Genomic DNA, 18,937 nt, shown 5'->3' with positions numbered 1-18,937 from the left:
GGGCCTGAGATTGCTGCTGCTGGACTCAACTTTGGACCTGCTCTGAGTGTTGCTGCCAATTCCCCAGACTGCCCTCTCTGCTGCCAGAACCCACCCCTCCCCCCACCATGACTGGACACACCAACCCCAATAAACTACCTGCTGAAGCTGCACAGCTCTCAGAAGGGAATGCCAGCCAGTGCTGCTGCTCCCTCATGGTGGGGTGGGCTTGTGCCTGCGCATGCGCATTGTGCTGGCTCTGGTCTGCGCATGCGTAGCAGCACAGTGCACATACGCAGACAACAAAGATGCTTGGGCAGTGGCAAAAGGGGACCTTGACCAGTCTCCATCAGTCACTGCCCGGGAAACCCACGACTGGGACACGAGATGGGAACCAAATTCCAGGGCAATCCCAGAAAATCTGAGACAGTTGGTAAACCCTGCCCTTTCCCCTGCAGCCCTGCAATTCTTTTTCTCTTCAGAAAATTGTCCAATTCTCTGTCAAATTTACCTCCACCACACCCTCAAGCAGTGCATTCCAAATCCTAATCACTCATTGCATAAATAAGCTTTTCATCATGGGCTATTGCTATTTTTGCCAATCACCTTAAATTAATGTCCCCTGATTCTCATTCCATCCAACAATAGGAACAGTTTCTCCCTATCTACTCAGTCCAGGCCACTCATGGTTTTGAACACCTCGATCAAATCTCCTCTGAATCTTCTCTTCTCCAAAAAGAACAGAGCCAGTTTCTCCAATTTATCTCTGTAAATGAAGTTCCTTATTCCTGGAGCTGTTGCATTTTTATAATGGTATAAAGGCACCAATCACTCATAAGGGATTGGGTAAACATGTTGTGGATTCATTTATTTAGACTGGCCACATTAGAGTAGAAATACATGGATAGAAACCTTGAAGACATCAGCAGCAGAGCTGTGTACGCAGTGTTCTGCTCATAGGCCAAAGTGAAACTGGATCACAGACATACTTCCTTTCTAGTGATGGCATACTGCTATCCCTTAAAGGCATATCATGACAGGAACCATTCTCGTGAATCTTTCCTTAACCCTCACTAATGTCTTCACATCCTTCTTAAAGTGTTACTCCCAGAACTGGATGCCATGGGCAGGATTTTCCGGCCTCACCTGCTGCCGGGATTGCCCGGTCCTGCCGATAGTCAATGGACTTTTGACTGGGCTTCTGAATTTCCTGCGGCGGGTCTCACCATGATGGGGCTGGAAAATCCCAGTCAGTTGAGCTTGAACCAGTGTTTTATACAGGTTTATCATAGCTTCCTTGCCTTTATACTCATTTTTCCCAATTTTTAAAGTTCAGGATCCTGTATGCTTTATTAACTGCCACCTTTTAATGATTTGTGCACATATACCTCCAGGCCTCTCCGCTTCTGCACCCTCTTTAGTATTGTAACCTTTATATTATATTGTCTCTCCTCATTCTTCCTTCCAAAATGAATTACTTCACACTACTCTGCATTAAATTTCACCTGTTACTTGTCCACCCATTCCACTTATGTTGTCTTGAAGTCTATCTCTATTTTCCTCACAGTTCACAATATTTTCAAGTTTTGTGTCATGGGAAAATGTTGAAGTTGTGCCCTTTACACCCAAGTCTACATCATTAATATATATAAGAAAAAGCAGGGGTCCTAACTTTGACCCCTGGGGGGTATACTTTCCTCCAGTCCAAAAAGCAATTGTCACTCACCACATTTCATATCCATGCTGCTATTGCCCCTTTCATTCCATCTTGTCTAATTATGCTGACCAGCCTATTCTGTGGCACTTTGTCAAATGCCTTTTGGAAGTCCATCACCACATCAACGGCATCATCCTCATCAACCCTCTCTGTTACCTCATCATAAACTCAAACAAGTTATTTAAACATGCTTTTCCCTTAAAAAAATCCATGCTGGCTTTCCTTAATTAATCCACACTTGTCCAAGTGACAGTTAATTTTGCCCTGAATTATTATTGCTTTCCCACCATTTAGTTTAGACTGGCCTATATTTCTAAAACTGATATATTGACCTTGGAGGGAGTGCAGCATGAAAGGAAAGTAGTTTGAAATTTTGACACTGCATCAAGTGTAAGAACTAAGTTAACGTAACATACAGTGGATGCTGGAATTCTCTCTGTGTTTTTCTCCCTCCGTAGATGCCTGACCTGCTGGGTGTTTCCACCATTTTCTGTTTTTATTTTATATAAGAATTAAGTTGATGATCTAATAATCAAGCGTGCAGTTATAACCCTATTTTATCATTTTCAACGAATGAGGAAGAGCAAAAATCACTGAGAAACAGTGCGCTTTTTCAGAGAGGTGTAACTCTCTTGTACTTCCAATATGGGTCTCTCTCTTTTTGCTAACTGAAGACAGCACATATATTTTGCTAAAAGAGTAATATCCCCAGGGAATAAAATTCACTGACTTGTTCTGGGTGATTTGTGCATCACCACATGATTTTCGCCTCAGCAAAGCTAATCAATTTGGTTGCTCGGGGGGTTAGCACACAAATACTTTGGTCATCTGGCATATCTATGTTGACAATTATTTAATTTCAAACCTGATTGAATCTCATAGACTGCATAATCTGCTGCAATACCAAAATATATGAAGCATCACAGTTTTACCAGCATGCCTTGGGGACCTTTGAGAGTATGCAGCTTAGGTGTAAGGATGTGTGAAAGATTTTAAATTGTCCCTCATTCTATGTATTACAGGTCAAATCAGTGTAATCTGTCTCCCAAATATCTATTTGTTTGTCATCTGTATTTGCTGACAATGTTTTCCTTCTAGGCTCAATTCATCAAGCTATCATTTCCTTGAAACATGGGAGTCGAAACATAAAACAATGTTGATTTTATTTAGCCTTCTTCATAAGTATATCTTAGAGTTTCCAAAGATATCAATTTTCTATGGAACTTATAATAGTGTATATATTAATAATAGGGCTTAACTATCCTCATCACAATGCTTGCTGGTATTCTCAACTTTCTCCTTTTCTTATTTACATTTCCTCCAATTTCAAAACCAGTGTCACTTGCTGCCTGTTCAAAAAGCCCATCCTCAATTAATCTATGTTTTTTTTATCAACAATTTCTAACCTTCCTATTTTCAAGTCCTTGAATGTATAATTGCTGTCTATCTCCACAGTCACCTTTCTCACTATTCCCTGAAAAATCTCATCAGCCTTTTAGCACTCCATCAAGAGCAGTTGGCCACCTTGCCCAAACTCCTCAAGGATTTCTGATTTGACTGTGTCTGCAATGTATTGTTTCCCCTCATCCTTCTTTACCTTTCCATCACTTTTAGTATCGCTGATTCCTGTTTCGGTTTCATTCATGCTGGTCCCAGTGTAACCCATACATTACCTCAATTTGATCCTTATTCTGGCACAGTCATCATTCACATGCGAGGCTCCAACATCAGCCCCTACCATTTCTTCATACATGCAATATCCCTCAGTGAGATCATCTGTAGATATTAGGTAGTTTCCCTTCTGTGAGAATGATACCTATCACCATGTCTCCACAATTCCGTCTTACTCCATGACTCCCTGCTGGATATCAATTTCTAGTTGAGCCAGAACTTTCTCGAGTTCAACATTAGAAAGATTGAAGCCATCTTGTCCAGCTGTTGTTGAATATTTTGTGTCTCAGATGTTCACTCCACCTTCCTTCCCAGCTGCTTGTTCAGCCTGACCATGAAGTGCGCAGTCTGTTTTCCTCGTTCGGTCCGAGCTGAGCTTCAAAATCCACATCTCTTCTGTCATTCAAGATTGTCTACCTCCACCTTTGTAACATTTCCTTAATAAGTACCTAAACCACTCTCACCATCCATACCTTCGTCACCTCCTTGGTCGACATCACGTTATTTACATAATTTCCAACTTAAACTCGTTTGGAGATTGTAGGACCTTGCTGTGAGAAACTTAGCTGCCACGTTTATTGATTGTGAAATGCTTTGAAACTTAGAACATGTGATAAAATGCTAATTAAATGCAAGTTCATTCTGTCTGCTTTACACAAAATTCAGTTTATCTTTGGTTCTCCAAACTCCATTTGTTGTACATCCCCAATGCATGAACTTTTAACATTCCTATTCCCATTATCAAATTAATTTATGGCCTGGCCCCAACCTACTTCTACAATGTTCTTCAACCTCGCAATCTTCACTTTTGCTCCTTCCTTCTTTCACCTAATTGTTGCTGGAAGACCATCCAACCACTACATTCCTATACTCTACATCTATTTTCCTAACGCTCCAACCATATTATCTCTCTTTCCATCTTTTAAAATCCTCTTAAAGCCTACCTCATACCTCATGGCTCAGGTAGTAATCCAAAGATTATTATCTTTGTGGTTCTGCTTTTTAATTTAGACTCTAGCTGCTCATACTCCTTCAGGAAAACTTTTGTCTTAGTGCTGCCTATGTCATTAGTGCTCACATGGACCATGAGAAAAGGATCCCCTTTCCCGTACTCCAAGTTCCTCTTCGGTCTTGAGGAGATGTCCTGAACTCTGGTACCAAGCTGGAAACACAGCCTTCAGGACTCATGCTCTCAGCTTCAGAGAACAATATCTATTCCTATTACTATACTCTCTGCTCATCCTATTACATTACTTTATACTCCCAAAACTGAAATGGCCCCCTGCACCATCATGTTGTACTCATTTTTCTTATCCTCCCTGCAGTCCCTGCTCTCATCTACACAACACCCCGCCATGCACTGACCGGGTGGGATTATTGGCACCATATAGTTTAGGTTTTAGGTTGATGGCCTTTTGTCAGGCCACAGACCTGAAACCCTAACACCCCTATCTCTTTCTCCACAGATTCCGCCTGATTGCGTTTTTGTTTCTATTTTAAAAAGTACTTGGAACTGGTTTCAGTTATTCTCAGGAATTAGTTGCCATGTAATTTTTTTCAAGGCTTTCCAACCCATCAGCACTCTCTTCACATACAGTATAAATTGTTGTTTTCACCTTATACTAGTGTCCTTGTGAGTGCCCTGATGAGTGCATGACAATAAGCTTATACAGGTCTCTTTTTTCAGTAATACTCAAGTTCTGTACTACCAAGCAACTATTTAAATATTTGTGCAACTCAAGCTATAAGCACGCTCATCTCTCCAAAAATCGATAATGTCATTAAGTGTTTGTCACCCATTAGTAAGACCAGATGATTTCATAAGGCTGTTTTGCAGCTATTTTGCCATCTGCAATTATTAGCCTTCTAATATAGGGAACATTTTGAAATAGGCACCTATGCATATAAACAACACAATGATCTCAAGCAGTTTTTTTTTAAGGAGGTGCTTATCTAGCGTTAATTGTACTTTGTTATTTAGGTTAAATGGTTTTAATATTTTTGATGAGTAGCTGCAGAAAACAGACTCTATCATCTTCCATTTCAGGCGATCATGCAAGAGAAATTTGACACAAGTGATTATACTAAGGCAATCTGATTACACACATATCAAGCCATAAGTCATATTACATTCAGCTTTTTCTTCTTCTAAAATGAAGTACTGCTCATTATGTCAGAAATTACTGGTGATTCACTAATCATCTGTATTCTAAAGGTTGATTTTATCCCAGCTTGCATGACAGAAACTGGGTGGGCGGACAGTTAAAATAGTCCATACAGCTCCTCCACCTTGATCCCACTGTTTATCTAACATCAGTCAGGTTGGTGTATGAGTTTCTTGCCCTGACATGGAAGAGTTCCTTCACCAAAAATAAATGACAATCCGATTATCCAAACCCTCATCCTGTCTGTAATCATATCAGTAGAATGCACACCTCAGGCCAACACTTGTAATCATTCTGTCCTGTGTATCTGGCAGTATTCAAGATCCTCACATAGGTTAGATTAGGTATACAGATGGATTGAACTTGTTTTCAATGAGTGTTGGTGTGATATGTTTTGAGATACAGAAATAATGAGCTCACCTGGTAAAAAAAAAAGCTACTGAATATTTTGTGAATTGGACTGTTCTTACTGTTAAAATATGGGCAGTTATCTGCTGTTGACCCATATCATTTGAAAACTGGATTAAAGCTCCTTTTGATTAAGAAGAGTTTGCAATCTGAAAATTGTGACTGCCATTATTCTTCGTCGCTGGGTCAAAATCCTGGAACTCCCTCTCTAACAGCATTGTGGGTGTACCCACACTACAGGGACTGCAAGAGGGAAGGCAGCTCACCACCACCTTCTCAAGGGCAATTAGGAATGGGCAATAAAAGGTGGCCTAGCCAGTGAAGCCCATATTCCCTAAATGAATTAAAAAATCCAAATGCCTGATTTTGATGTTATTGTATGTTTAAATTTAGAGAGGAAGTGGCTTTGGATTTATATCTGCCTCTGCACTGCTCAGTTATCTTGAGGCTTTGATAAGGAGCATTAGCCAGAGGCTGTATTCATAATTTGGACTCAAATGAATCTTTAGCTGACACCTTACAAATTAATCCTGAGCGATAATAGTTCATAATTGGTGTTTACATTTCCTGGAGAATCCTACGGTTACTTGAAACAGTCAAGGACAATTCAAAATAGAGCCTAGCTTCATAAATCATAATGGAGTTCAAAATACAGTTCTTTAACAACTTAAACTCAGATGGCATAATGTAATAAACCCAATCACGTATGAAGAATTTCAAATGAGTGCAATCTTATTTAGCAATTGTAATATGCTAATTATTTGCAATTGAGTACTTTAAAAAGACTCATAGCCATGACATATATGTGTTTGCTTTTTAGAATATTTCTAGGTTTTTTGAAAACAAAATGAATGAAGATAAGTGAATACAACGTGTGTGCATTGTTGGAAACTGATCTTGTGATAAAAACGAATTGTAGTCTCAAGGAAACAGAATAGCCTTCAGCTATAGAAAGTCCTGGTTAGAACACACGAGGAAGGATATATTGGCCTTGGAGGGAGTGCAGCATAGATTTATCAAAATGATACCTGGACTCCAAAAGTTAAGTTAGAAGGGAAAATTGCACAAAGTTCTTATTCCATGGAATTTAGAAGGTTAAGTGGTGATTTGATTAAATTTTTCATTTTATTAAGGGGAACAGATAAGATAGAAATAGAGAAATGAATTCCGCTAGTTGGATAGGCTAAGACTAGGAGGGATCATCTAAACATTAGAGTCAAACTTTCATGAATGAAGTTAGGAAACTGTTATGGACAGGAGGGGGTTTAATTTAAACAGCCCTGATTTCTCCTCTCACCATCCACCAGTAAACAGAAAGGTGTTTGTTATTTTATTTTCGATTTCCCTCGTTATAAGTGGTGGCATATTTTCCCCAACCACTCAGTATTGGAGTGATGCAATCCTCTTTTAATAACCCCACAGCAAACTTGAGATAGGTAAAATCAGAGGGTTAGTTTATTTTACACACATTCAAAATACAGGGAAGGGGTGTCGCTACGTAAGCCTTGTACATTTGCACAATAAAAGAGGGTTAAGGGAAAGAAAGAGGTACAGGGCAAAGACCACACACAAAAAAATAAGGATTATTGTTTCACGTGAGTCCAAAGTCCGGTAAGTCACTGTCCAGGGAAGGTTCTTTCAGCTGGCTTTCTATGGCAGAAGTCCTGGTCTTTTCCTAGGAGCTCAGATGAAGACTGAAGTGGGTAAAGATGCAGCAATGAGAATTAGTTCACTTTGTAGGCAAAATGCAGGATTCTTTCTTTTTTGCTTTGAGCAAAATGGAGGTCAGAAGCATGCTGCTATCGCCTGGAGTCTCTTCTGAGGTTAAACAGTGACTGAAGATAGAACCCAAAAGCTGTATAATTAAAGCAATTCAAACAGCTCAAGCCTTGGTTATGTGACAGGGTAGTTTTGGGTTGAACCATTCAGCTAACTAGGCCTCCTTGTTAAAACCCATTGTATTTTGAGCAGGTAACTGTGGAACCATTAGCACAACATTGGAGATAAGGGGAAGAATTTTACGGCCCCGTTTCGGCAGGGACGAGGCCATAAAATGCAGCGAAACATTCTAAACTTCATTGGCTTTGGCGGGAACGTAAAATCCTGCTGCTGTAAAATTTTACCCAAGGAGTCACAAATAGCTCTGCCTTTGTCCAGAGCTGTCTGGTGCAGATGTCTCATTTACAAGTTCTTTGTGTTGGCTTGGCTGGAATGTTTGTGCAATGCAAGTCACATTCCAGGAGGTTGATGAGTTTTCCTTTGTCCATTGAAACTGCTCAGAATTTTACAGAACTATCACCATCTGACTAGCTGTGTCCATTTTATCAGCCCATAAATTGCCCATTTTAAAGAAAAATAATTTAAACAAGAGAATATGGAAGAGAAACAAATTTCTTTTAGATTTATTTTCATGCCTTCTTGGCATGACAAAGCACTTCTACACATAAAAGATGGTAGAAGTTTATAACTCTCTTCCACAATGGTAATTGATGCTAGATTAATTTTAATTCTGATATTAATAGATTTTTATTAACCAAAGGTATTAAAGGATTTTGAGGTCGAGGCAGTTAGGCTGCAGATCAGCCATGATCGCTTTGAATGCACAGGACAGTTTTGAGGTGCTGTAAGACTATTCCTGTTCCTATGATCCTACAATACGGCAGGGGCAGAAATTTACGCTGAGTGGGTGGGCACATGCTCAACCCGCTCGAGTGTAAAATGACGCACGATAATGCCGAGTGGGTGTCCCGACATCATCGTGCACTCGTGTGATATTTTAGTCGGTGGGCGTGCGTGGGAGTCAGCACCACACCCACCAACAATTGACAGGCCTATTGAGACCATTAAAGTAATAACTGACTGAAATTTTTCGCTGCCCGCCCAACCTTAAGGTCGGCAGGGAGGCAAATAGGCCAAGCGGCCTTTGGATTTTTTTTAGGAAACCTCATCCATGGGCGGGATGAGGTTTCCAACAGCAATTAAAAATTAAATTAAAAAATGTTAAATTTCATTCCTAACATGAGGGGACATGCTTTTAACACTGGTAAATTTTTTATTTCTGTGCTTTTAAATCTTCAACTCCCTGGGCCTCAAGGAATTTTCATTGCACGTACTCACACGCACGCCCAAACTTCTGCACTTGCCCTCCTCCCACCCCCACCCCATCTCCACCCCGACAGCGCTGCAGCGAGCGTTTTACGATAGCTGGCCATTAATTGGCCAGTCGGCGTGAAATCGATGTCGGGGCCCGATCGCAGGTGGTGGTCGGCTTCACGACCACTCCTGGGCCCGCCGGCCACGCCCGCCCGACAAGACCCTCCCCCAGATCTCAATGTCAGATACACTACCACTTCAAGCAGAAACCTCTGTTCTTCAAATATCATCCATAATTTTGGCACAATATTAATATAAGAACGATGAAAACAATTATAAATGTATTGTCATTAGCAATATTCAATTAGTCAATGTGATTTTGCACCATTTTAAGTGCACATGTTCCTAATTTCAATTTATTAAAGTGTTCATATTATTTGATGTGATAGAATGTACATCTATTTTGTATCTGATATTGGTTTGATAAATTGTATGTTATATTTACAATAAAATAACAGAACTATTAAATAAATTGCCATGGACAGTTTAACAGAATAAACATATTCTTGTCTTCTGAATGGTTGTGCATCATTGTAAAAGAAAGACAATGCTATGCACCGCACAGTCTACATTTCAATACTAAGTTTTTTTTTGCTAGGGTCAGGGGAGGAGAGATAAACTAAAGCCCCTGTACACTTTCCCATTGCTATCTGTAATCGGTTTGGTTTTGGAGAAGAAGATATGTGTGGTGCTTAGCATCCCCCAGAGTGTGTGGTTAACTTAAAAATAACAGCAGTAAGCTTTCATCGGTTTAAGTAAAGAGCTTTATTTATTCACACATTCAGCCCAAAGGTCTAAACCTCCCTAAATCACTCCCATACACAGAAGAAAGATACAGGGCTGAATTTTATATTCATTGGGCAGCCACATGCCCAATCCGATTGGACATAAAATCACGCGCGATGACGTCGGACGAGTGTCATGACGTCATCACGCACTCTTGCGACCTTTCAGTCCACAGGCGTGTACAAGAGTTGGCAGTGCGCCTGCCAACAATTAAGAGGCCTATTAAGGCCCTTAAGCAATTAATTAACTTGTATTTTTTGCTGCCCATTCAAATGTTTGGTTGGCAGGCGGGGTTGCCTTTGCATTTTTTACAAAATCTCATCCATGGGAAGGATGAGGTTTCTAACGATAAATAAAAAAACAGAAAAAAATTTTCAACTTCATTTTAGACATGTTCCTCTTCATGTGACTGACTCACACGTGGCGACATATCTATATCAGCTTTTAAATCTTCAATTCTTCGATTGTTCAGCTCCCTGAGGCAGCTCTGTGCCCTCAGGGAGCTTTCAGCGTGCGTTCTCCCCTGTGCATGCACTGACTTTTGTGCTTGCCCTTCTCCCAAGGCCCCACCCTGGCAGCACCCCCACCCCCCCACCCCCCACCCCCACCTCGGCAGTCAGGGGCCAATTGAGGGCGGCGGACCTTATCCCAGCTGCTCCCAGGCCCGCCCTCTATGCCCGCCTGGCAACCTCAAAGTTCAGCCCATAGTTAAAGAAAATGGTGTATTTTTACAAGCTGCAAACCAAATGAATAGTTCATAGTTCACATGTTGGGTTTGTAGTAGGAGAACTGTCACTGCGGGCCCAATAAAGAAAGGAATCTTTTTCCACTCTTGAATTGTAGTTCAGATGGGTTCAATTAGCCTGAGGTCAGATATCTGTACTGCTGCAGGGTTTCCTCGAAGAGATGAATGTTCAGCAAAGCTAGGCACCTGTGGTTTTCATATCAGGAGGCCAAATTTCTTTGCAGATGGACTTGGAGTTCTGGAATCAGGCTGGCAGGTTCTTTTTATGATGTATGACCTCCAGGTCCTTAAAGGCAAAGATAGCACAGCCTTTTGCAGCAGCTGCAGTCGCTTTCTGTGTTCTTCTGTATCCTGCCCAGATCTTTCGGGTCTTGTTATTATCAGCTGGCTTTGGTCACATGACCAGTACTGTCATTGACCACCTGGAATGGCTTAGTAGAAAGCTATTGCTATACAATGGAGGTAATGTTTGCGTTCTTCACACTTACTGAGGATGAATTGGTTTCTGCCCAGCTCTCATGGTCAGGGTTGTCACTTGGAGACTTGGATTCTGGACTTTTGTTTTGGGTAAATTCACAAACAATAGCACTTGTTAATTCCACAGAAGATATTTGTCTTGTTATGTCCATTCCAGAGGGAGGCCCACGCCCAGGGTGATGGAATTAGGAACTTTCTGAAAGGTTCAGATAGTCTGTGTTGACATCGCAAAGGTCATCCGACCCTTGGTGGCCATCTTAACAGTTCATCAGTGTGAATTTTAAATAAAAGACACTTCCAAAAACTTATAAACAAACACAGAGTCCATATTTTAAAGTTATGAATATGACATGCCTTTAGTGGGCATAAAATTGTCATGTATGTCTATTCATAAGATCTGTCTTAGGGTATGAATGTTGCTTAAATAGCTGAAGATCAATTAGAATGAGATCTGAAAAGGTTTTTGTAGATTTGCAGTAGACTCAAAAGTTTGAATTATGTCCTACATTAGGGGAATAAAAGTGGAAGAATGTTATGCTAAAACTATAAGTGTCCATTTCAGACTCACAATAAGGGTGGAATTTTATGACCCCTCCCACTGTCGGGAGAAGTCAGTGGACTTTTGAACAACTTGCCACATTTTCCGACTCTGTCCCGGCCGCAATGGGACCATAAAATCCAGCCCTAAGTTTTATGTTCGGTTTAACCAACTAGAGATAAACATTCAAGCTATGCGGGCAGTGCAGCGAAGAACTATTAAGGTGACTCCTAGAATCATATAGAGATATAGAACAGAAAAAGGATCTTTGGCCCATCATGCCTCTGCCATCTCCTTGGCAGAGCTACACAATTAGTCCCACTCCCCAGCTCTTTTCCCAAAGTCATTTCTCTTCTAGTGTTCAGCCAATTCATTTTTGAATGTTGCTCGTGAATCTGGCTCCGTCACCTTTGCAGATAGTACATTTCAGATCACAACAACTCTCTGTGTGGAAAAGTGTTCCTCATGCTAGATAAAAACAATAAACTACTGCGGATGCTGGAAATCCAAAACAAAAACAAAAACAGAATTACCTGGAAAAACTCAGCAGGTCTGGCAGCATCGGTGGAGAAGAAAAGAGTTGACGTTTCGAGTCCAATGACCCTTCAACAGAACTGTTCTGTTCTGTTGAAGGGTCATTGGACTCGAAACGTCAACTCTTTTCTTCTCCACCGATGCTGCCAGACCTGCTGAGTTTTTCCAGGTAATTCTGTTTTTGTTTTCCTCATGCTAGCTTTGGTTCTTTTACCAATCACCTTAAAGCTGTGCACTTCAGCTAATGATCCTTCTGCCACTGGAACAGTTTCTCCTTAGTTACTCCATCAAAACTGTTCATGATTTTGAACACTTCTAATCTTCTCTTAATTTCCTCTGCTCTAAAGGAAATAACCCCAATTTCTCCAGTGTCTCCACTTAATTGAAATCCCTCATCCTGGCTACTGTTCTAATAAATCTCTTCTGCACCCTCTCTAAAGCCTTGACATTCTTCCCAAAGTGGATACAATGGCCCTGTGTTTTAGAAATAATTAAAGTAACTTCCTAGCTTTCTCTATTAATAAAGTTGAGGATTATTCATGTTCTTTAACACCCTTCTCAACTTGCCCTGTCACCTTCAAAGATTTGTGTATCTATACTCCAGGGCCTCTGTTCGTGCATCCCATTAAAATTATACCAATTTATTCACATTGCCTCTCTGCAGGCTTCCTAATAAGATGCATAATTTCATACACCTCTGCTTTAAATTTCATCTGACATGTAACATGCCTTTTCACCAGGCTGTCTACATTCCCCTGAAATCTGTTACTGTGAGCCTCCTTACTTACTAGATTTTTGAGTTTCGTGCCATTGACTGTATACCTCTGTCCAGTTTGAAAAACAACCATTCACAGCTATTCTCTGCTTTCTGTCCTTGAGCCAATTTTGTATCCATAATGTCAATGTCCCTTTAATCTCACTGGCTTTCATTTTGCCAACAATTATATTTTGCGGTATTTTGTTGAACGTCTTTTGAAAGCCCACAGGGGGATTTTTCCCAGAGCCGCACTAAGTGCTGTAGCGGGCGGGTAAAATGGAGTCCTACCCACTGATAAAAATGGTGGGTTTTCACGCCGTATCTTCCCGAGCCTGCCTCATTATTTACGCATTCCCAGGAAACATGCAGTTTCCATGGAGGGCAGGCTCTCATTCGCCTTCCCGCCATCATCCCGCTGTTGCATCATGCCGGCCGCCATCTTTAAAATGCCGCCAGCAAAGCGCTCATCACCATCAGCTCAGCACCGCTGTCCGGGAGACATGGTCTGTGAAGGCAGACCCCGCTTCAATGACGAGTCCCTCGAGTGACTGCTGGATGCCGTGGAGGCCCAACGGGATTTTCCCGTCCCTCATCTGGCCGGAGGATGGGTAACAATGTCACCAACCTGGCTTGGGAGGCAGCAGTGGTCAGCGTAAACACCCTGCAGAGGAGGACAGCCACCCAATGCCACAAAAGGACAAATGATCTCCTCCGTTCTGCCAGGGTAAGTCACTCTTTTCATTACTCCCAACTCACACACTCACAAACCCATCACACATCCACAGGCCCCTCACTCACTGCCAGTGCAAGGGACATCACAATTCACTCTTGCACAGACACCGTCATTGTCCTCATCCCGTCCATGGGACCACTCACCACCCACACAGGCCAGGCATACTTATCATCTGGCCCCTCAGGGGTCCTGATACACTCATCCCATCTCTATCCATGCAGGACAAACTGGCTCACAACAGGAGGGAAAGGTCGCAGACAGGTGGAGGGATGCTGGAATTCAAGTTCTGACAGAATTCGAAAACAGAGCCATCCAGCTGGCCGGCGATGACCGGGACCGGTCCTGTGCTGACGGTGAGGTCGACACTGCTGTACCAAGTGAGGATCCAGCAGTGCAACATCCATCAAATAACCATTCTGAGAGTGATGTGTCCTCTTTCACAAGCCACTGCCATGCACTAATTATCTCTCCTTGCTTTCACAGGCACATAAGACCATAAGACATAGGAGCAGAAATTAGGCCATTCGGCCCATCGAGTCTGCTCCGCCATTCAATCATGACTGATAAGTTTCTCAACCCCATTCTCCCGCCTTCTCCCCATAACCTTTGATCCCCTTACCAATCAAGAACCTATCTATCTCGGTCTTAAATACACTCAATGACCTGGCCTCCACAACCTTCTGTGGCAATGAATTCCATAGATTCACCACTCTCTGGCTAAAGAAGTTTCTCCTCATCTCTGTTCTAAAAGGTCTTCCCTTTACTCTGAGGCTGTGCCCTCGGGTCCTAATCTCTTCTACTAATGGAAACATCTTCCCCACGTCCACTCTATCCAGGCCTTTCAGTATTCTTTAAGTTTCAATCAGATCCCCCCTTATCCTTCTAAACTCCATCGAGTATAGACCCAGAGTCCTTAAGTGTTCCTCATATGTTAAGCCTTTCATTCCTGGGATCATTCTTGTGAACCTCCTCTGGACCCTCTCCAGGGCCAGCACATCCTTCCTGAGATACGGGGCCCAAAATTGCTCACAATATTCTAAATGTGGTCTGACCAGAGCCTTATAAAGCCTCAGCAGCACATTCCTGCTTTTATATTCTAGTCCTCTCGAAATAAATGCCAACATTGCATTTGCCTTCCTAACTATCAACTCAACCTGCAAGTTAACCTTAAGAGAATCTTCAGCTATCTCCTTCAGAACTCTGGGGTGTAATCCATCTATCTGCCAAACAGCCAACAGAGTCCATGATCCAGGACCTCCAAGCAATCTCTGAAGAAACCTCTGAAGAAGAATCTGGAGGTACCCTCCCAGAAGTCCCGTCACAGCGCTCACCCACACCCTCCACTAGTGCAGAGACACACACCTTGGTGGGACCTAGCTTTAGAGTAGCCTCGGGATCACAATCTAGTGAGCACATCGCACTTTCTGATCCACAGCAGGCGGAGGCAGGGACTTCCCAGGTCCCTGGCACTCAGAGGAGTGCTTGAGGCCAGATCGCTGCTGAGTCTGAGTCAGATGATAAGCCTCTGGACTCGGCCTTGCCACAGTTGCTGGAGCTGCAAAGGCAAGTTCGGGAACATCAGGAAGGGTGTCAGCTGCGCTCCTCAGATTACAAGGCACGATGGAGGATTCTTCAGGCTGAGGTGATAGCGCCAGCATTGCAACGCACCAAGGTCAACACTGGCAGGATGGCGGCCGCCATGGAGACCTTGGTCCAGGATGTCACTCCTGCACTGCTGCTTAACTCCATTGCTGATGCCATAGTTGGCCTCCAACAGTGTGGACGCGAGAGGGGTGTTGGGCACCTCAATCTCACTCCAGCTACCCCTTTCGCTCACGGAGTCAGCCAGGGGCCCTCGGGCACCCATTGGGAGGAGCATCAGCAGGTGCACACTCCGGGGCCATCTAGCTAGGTTACTCTGGGAGTGACCGGCCCATCCGAATCCCCTCTTCCTGTGACCTCTGCAGAACCAGCTTCACAGGTCGAGGAGGGTGCCACTGCCACACAGCAGGACACTGGAAGCAGGCTGGGGCCCTCCAAGTCTCGGCCCTCCAGAGGATGCCAAAGTCATCACAGAGCGGGTGTCACCGTCAGCAGGCTTCCTCCATCTCTGCTGTGGATGTCCAGAGAACACCAAGACGTAGTGGCAGGGTTAGGAAAGTTAGGAAAAAGTAACTCTTTTGAGTCAACCAAATAAACTAAATTAACAAAATCAGGGACAAAGTAAAATGCAGTCCCTTAAAAGGGAAATGGCAAAAACAAAGATAAAATTTAAAGGAAACTTGCAAACGTTAAACCAAAATGTAGTTAACAGGGTCAATAAAACACCCCAGTCCCCGCGGTGCCCACTGAGCACGGAAAGCTTTGATGGTGCCGGCAGACACCGCGTGCTCCCTCTCCAAGGACTCCCGGGTGCGAATGTAGCCGCGGAAGAGGGGCAGGCAGTCGGGTCGGACAACCCCCTCGATCACCCACTGCCTGGATCTGTTTATCGCTAACTTGACCAGGCCCAGAAGCAGGTTCACAAGGAGGTCTACACCCTCCTGGCCCTTCTCCGCGCCGGGTACCCGTAGATCAGGAGCGTGGGACTGGAAGTGCAAACAAAACAACAGTAGAAGATTTTTTAAATAACTGAAAAGGGAGTGCAGCCTAAACAGCTCTATACAGACATGGTCCACGGACTCCACGAGGCCGCAAAAGATGCAGGAATCTTGGGAGTCAGTGAACCGACACAACCTGCGGTTGTATGGGACTGCGGAGTGCCACACCCTCCACCCCAGGTCCCCTTTGGAAAGTGGGAGGACACCTCCATAGAGGGCCCCGCCCACTGGGTACCTCAGCCTCGGATGGCAACAAGGCATGCCAGGGCGTGTCCAGGTGGCGGGCGAGGGCAAGGAAGTGAAGGGTGTGCAGCAGCAGCCCGTACAGGGAAACCCCCCCATGTCGTGGTAAAGGATACGGTGGGCATTTCTGTGAGGCAACTCAAATTGCGGGGCACCGGCTCCCAAGGGAGGGTTTGGGGCTTGGGGCCAATGTAGAATTCCATCCGAACAGAGGAACAGTCAGACGGAAGACCACCACGCACATGCGCCACCTCGAGACCCAGAATGACATCAGGGCCGAGCAGAACCATCCTAAGGCCTTGAATGGCATCAGCCGCAAGCCAGACGTCCACGGACGCGTTGATGCGCCAACTCCTGTGGAAGCATCCAGCCCACTCCTCCACCACCCAGCACGTCTCCGATCTGGTCACCCCTGCAGCCACAGCCCTCCTCTCCACCAGCCACTGAAAAGGATGGAGGGGCAGATTCTTAAGCAGCAGCTCTCTGACAATAGCCGCTACTCCTGACGGCGGAGAACTGCGTCGCGAGGCGACCATGTTCCAGACTTTAATCAGGACTTGGTAAAAGATGGGCAACACCTACAAGGAGCCATGAAGGCATTTCTGGTCTACAAACAGGAGCTGCACATCATAATTCAGGCTGTGCACCTGGCGGAAGAATTACCAGGGCACACCATCTCAGAGGGGCCTCGACGTAAAGGCATCGCTGCAGGGCCTGAATGCGAAAAGTTACCACGTGGTGCGTAGACTGCTCCTCCTAAGAGGGAGACTCAGAACCTCAGCAGCGACTCAATGTAGCCTTTTGTCCCAGAAGAAGTCGATGAGCATTCTCTGGATTTTTGTGACAAAATCCAGGGGAGGGGTCAAAGTGATCAGCCAGTACCACAACATGGTGGCAATCAGCTGGTTTATGACCAGAATTCGACCCCGGTATGACAGCACTCGGAGCAGTCCTGTCCAGCGCCACAGGCACGTGGTGACTTTGGTCTCCAGTTCCTGCCAGTTCACCGGCCAGGATTCCTCAGCAGAGCAGAGGTGGACCCCCAGGTAGAAGAAGCTGGTCCTGCTCCAGGTGAAAGGTAGGGGATCCATCAGCTGCTGACCGGCCAAGAGTCAAGAACACTTGTCCCAGTTGATCCTGGCAAAGGACGTGGCAGAGTAGACCTCCTGGCACTCGCGCATCCTCCGCAGGTCAGCCAGGCGGTGAACATGAGGAGCACATCATCAGCGTTAGCCGATAGGACCACCCAATGCCCGGCCCACGCAGAACTAATCCCGACAACCTCCTCCACAAGAGGCGCAGGAAAGGCTCCACACACATAGAATACAATTGGCCAGACAGGGAGCAGCCCTGACGCACTCCTTTCCCAAAGTGAAGGGGCGCCATCAGGGACCTGTTCACCTTAACTAGACACTCTGCAGCAGCGTACAGGAGTCGGATCCGGGCGACGAAATGCGTCCCAAACCCAAATGCTCACAGAGTCCCGTATAAATATTTGTGATCCACCCTGTTGAACGCCTTCTCCTGGTCAAGAGACAGGAAGGCACTCGACAGACCAGTCCTCTGGAAAAAGTGGATGACGCCCCGGACCAGATGCATATTATCGAAGGTGGTACAGCCCGGGCCCATGTAGGACTGGTCAGGGTGGATCTTGTGGTCCAGCACGGTGCCAAAACGAGAAGACATTGCCCTGGCAAAGATCTTGTCCTCTGTGCTGAGGAGGGAGATCGGGCGCCAGTTCATAAGATGGTGGAGATCCGCCCTCTTAAGCACCAGGGCAATCACAGCCCTGCGCCACGAGAGGGGTATCCCCCCGGTTGTGATACTCTCCTCCAGGACCCCTGCGTAGTCGTTCACCAGGATGCCCCAGAATGCCCTGAAGAACTCCATGGTCAGCCCATCTAGCCCTGGGGACTTGACCCTGGAGAGGCTGTCGAGCCGGTCAGCTCCCCCAGACTTATAGGGGAGTGAAGCTTTCCGGAAGCCTCCGGACCGACCTGTGGCAGGTCCTCCCACAAAACTCTGCAAGCATCCTTGCTGGACGGATCCGGAGAGAACAGGGCAGTGTAATAGTTTCGGGCAATGGCCCTGATGTCCTCTGGATCCGAGACAAGGGATCCATCGTCGGCCGGCAGCGTAAGGAGCTGCTGACGGACCCTGTGCCTTTTTTCCAGTGAGTAGGGGAACTGGGTCCGTGACCTCATGTAAGCACCGCGGGACCCGATGAGTCACAAGTCCCGCAGCGCACCCTTCTTCTCCTCGTACACCAGCCACAGGGCCAGGTCCGCGTCGGGCTGATGGAGATCTGCCTCCAGGTCGAGCACCTCCTTCTCCAACTCCTCGACCCTGGATTTCCACCTCTTTGTCGACCCCCCACGTGTTCTCCTGACCGAAGACGCAGACGTGAGTCTTGCCCACGTCCCACCAGAGC

Source organism: Cetorhinus maximus, chromosome 11 (genome assembly GCF_964194155.1).
Source record: "Cetorhinus maximus chromosome 11, sCetMax3.hap1.1, whole genome shotgun sequence".
NCBI lineage: Eukaryota > Metazoa > Chordata > Chondrichthyes > Lamniformes > Cetorhinidae > Cetorhinus > Cetorhinus maximus.
The sequence above is the reverse complement of the archived record's forward strand: the minus strand, read 5'-3'. Positions refer to the sequence as shown.